Source organism: Dreissena polymorpha, chromosome 6, assembly GCF_020536995.1.
Source record: "Dreissena polymorpha isolate Duluth1 chromosome 6, UMN_Dpol_1.0, whole genome shotgun sequence".
NCBI classification, from domain to species: Eukaryota; Metazoa; Mollusca; class Bivalvia; order Myida; family Dreissenidae; genus Dreissena; species Dreissena polymorpha.
The window spans coordinates 13,173,953-13,177,918 of record NC_068360.1 but is presented as its reverse complement, the minus strand read 5'-3'; positions in this window follow the sequence as shown (position 1 = coordinate 13,177,918).

Here is a 3,966-nt window from a genome sequence, read left to right as displayed (position 1 = left end):
AACTGTATATGAATGTGTGTTTGTTTCTGTTGTGGTTGTTTTTTATCAATTGTCAGGATTATCTTTTCAATAAAGACATTGTTACAGTACCATGCTTGTTCCTAAATACTTCTACGACATTAGGGATGTTTTATAAGAATTGCATTGCATTCTATTACGGCTATTAAATAAGATTCAACTATTTAACTCAGAACTGATGTATCTGTATTCATTTTGTTTAGGGCGTATTACATGACGTTATTACCATATTGCGTGATTGTTTATCTACAGACAACGTGTTATATTATCAGTTGTATTAAATATTGTAATGTGACCAGAGCATTTGTGCTTCCTATACATTCGTTTCATATGGGTAGCAAGCAAGGGCAGATGCTAATGTTATTGTTACATGCATGAGCTATTATTTACTTAATTAATTTAATACAGCTAACTGTAAGATAGCTTAAGGTACGAAAGCAATTATATTATTGTCAAAGTACTCTCAACATGTATGTACTGATATTTGCTTTTCTTTTCGTCACAATTCAATAAACATTCGTGTTTACTAATGCACGGGGTTTCGTGAGTTTTGGCGGGTATAGCGTTATTCGAGGTCCGCTTACAGGAGACGACGCACGTTGTGGATCAATATTTTGTAGAAAGTTTCATTAAGTTTGATATTGTGTTGGAAAAATGTCAGAAAATCAAGAAGTTTTGTCAGGGAATTTCAGCAATACATCGACTGTGGAGCAGTCGTTGCTCAGCAGGGAAGTAGAATGTTCATTTCAGTGTAGAAAATAAATTAACAATATTAACAAGTTCAGGGATGTGATAAAAAAAATCATGTTATCTACAAGTATTTAAGTTTCTTCTTTTTTTAGTCGATACAAGCGAACCGCCGTCTACATTTGGTGTTTGTTGTAATGTTTGTTGTCACTTGTTTGCTAGTAAGCAAATAATTTATTTATTTTCGGACGAACGAAGTGAGGGAGAAAATAATTGCTATTCTTTTCGTCACAGTTCAATAAACATGCGTGTTAACTAATGCACGGGATTTTTTTTTAGTTTTGGCGGGTATAGCGTCATTCGAGGTCGGCTTACAGGAGACGACGCACGTTGTGGTTCAATATATTTGTAACAGTAATTATTATACTCATTTTTATGCTCCCCATATATATATATATATTTATATATATATGAGGAGCATATGGTTGCCAGTTTGTAGTTCCTTACTTCCTTCCTTCCTTACTTCCGTCACACTTTTGGTACAGTATCTTATAGCGCCTTCAATATTTTGCCGATCTCTTACATATTTGGCATGTAGGTACCTTGCATGGACCTCTACCTTTTGATGAGGATTGAAGTCACTGGGGTCAAGGTCAAGATCAACGAGGCTAATAATAGATTTTCCGTCACACCTTTTTACAGTTTCTCTTAGCGCCTTCAATATTTTGCCGATCTCTTACATATTTGGCATGTAGGTACCTTGCATGGACCTTATCCTTTCGATGAGGTTTGACGTCACTGGGGTCAATGTCAAGGTCACCGAGGCTAAAAATAGACTATCTGTCACACTTTTCTTACAGTTTCGCATAGCGCCTTCAATATTTTACCGATCTCTTACATATATGGCATGTATGTACCTTGCATGGACCTCTACCTTTTGGTGAGGTTTGACGTCACTGGGGTCAAGGCCACCGAAGCTAATAATAGATTTTCTTAAGGTCACACTTTGGTTACAGTTTCTCATAGTGCCTTAAATTTTTTACCGATCTCTAACATATATGGCATGTCGGTACCTTGCATGGACCTCTACCTTGATTAGGTTTGACGTCACTCGGGTCAAGGTCACCTAGGCTAATAATAGATTTTCCGTCACACTTTTGTTACAGTTTCTTATAGCGCCTTCAATATTTTAACGATCTCTTACATATTTGGCATGTAGGTACCTTGCATGAATCTCTACCTTTTGATGAGGTTTGACGTCACTGAGGTCAAGGTCACCGAGGCTAATAATAGATTTTCCGTCACACTTTTGTTACAGTTTCTCATAGCGCCTTCAATATTTTACTGGTCTCTTCCATATTTGGCATTTAGGTACCTCTACCTTTTGATGAGGTTTGAGATCACTGGGGTTAAGGTCACATAGGCTATTAATAGAATTTCTCAAGGTCGCACTTTAGTTACAGATGCTCATAGTGCCTTAAATATTTGACCGATCTCTTATATATTTGGGATGTAGGTACCTTGCATGGACCTCTACCTTTTTGATGAGGTTTGAGGTCACTGGGGTCAAGGTCAAGATCACCGAGGCTAATAACAGATTTTCTCAAGGCCACACTTTTTTCCACACAAACCATATATCGACAAAGCATCATTGGGGAGCATCCATCAGTTTTACTGATATCCTTGTTAGTTTTAGAATATAAGTATTATTTCAGCGGAGAAGCTGCGTCAAGACATTATCAAGAAGGTTTTCTCCAACAACAGGGACTTCCGGTCGTCCTCGGACCGTGCTTCGCTCGCCGCCTCACAGGACATGGGTTAGAGACTGCCCATACGTCCAACGAGGCTGTGTCCCATAACAGCCCACTTCTAGCAGGTCCAGTTACCTAAGAATTGGAGCGCAGACCACCACTTCAGACGTCAGAGAAAGCACTAAGTTATAGAGATGAGTATAATTATTTTGTATGTTTGCCCTGTCATGAATATTCAAGTCATTCTTCTTCTGAAAATCCAGTAAAAGGCAGTATTAGAGCACGCATTGATTTTGGGTTGAATAATTGAAAATCAACTCGCATATTTACGATATACTTTTTATTGGTTATAAGATTCCTTGTTTGTCTCAACCAAACACTGTGTGGTTTATTCGCGTGTATTTGTTGTTACGCAACCGGCTTATTATGAGGTGCTGTAATCTATATGCTGTGATTTACATTAAGCTTGTATTGTTTTCTCAAAGAATGAGATTTAAGTGTATCATTATATAGATGTGAAGTTTATTCAGAAAAGATCCACGGCGATCTGTATTCAGATGTTCAAATATGATACGCTGTTGTCTCAGAGCGTGAGATTTATGTGTATCTATGTAGAGATTGATGTGTATTCAGAAAAGATCCACGGTGATCTGTATTCAGATGTTCAGATCTGATACGCTGTTGTCTCAGAGCGTGAGATTTATGTGTATCTATGTAGAGATGTGATGTGTATTCAGAAAAGATCCACGGTGATCTGTATTCAGGTGTTCAAATATGATACGCTGTTGTCTCAGAGCGTGAGATTTATGTGTATCTATGTAGAGATTGATGTGTATTTATTAAGGATTCATATTGATTTGTTTTAAGATGTGCACATATCTTTTTAATGAGCATGTCTTGATGTGAACCCATTAATATATTAACACATATCGGAGTAAATATATGGTTATTTAAAACAAAACAAAAAACTCATAATATCAAAATGAATTTGAGGATATTACGATTTGTTTTGTTTGTTTAAGCCGTCAATAATATGATATGTTCTCGCTTCGTATTTATGTATTATGAAACGATGATTTGATGAAATTTAAAGGCGTTATAAATATACATGTTTATTGTTTCGGCATATTTGGCATAGCAATGTATGGGGCGATATTGGTGAATTGAGTGCACATATAGCTTGGGACACGCGGCTCAGACGATATCGGACATAACCAGAGCAGCGAAATCCAATAATACAAACAAACAGTATGACGTATATTTTTGAAAAATTCCAAAAATGGTGCAGCGAGCATAGTTTTGTTTCGTTGCCGGCCAAGAAGCATGTGTATGTGTTTTTTCTTAGTGAATTAGTGGACAAACACAGTTGTAGACGCGTATTTCTACAGCATAAGTTTGGATGCATAATTTGTAGTTAGAGAAAAATCCTTGTAAGAACAAGCTTGTAATTATATATATATATATATATATATATATATATATATATATATATATATATATATATATATAT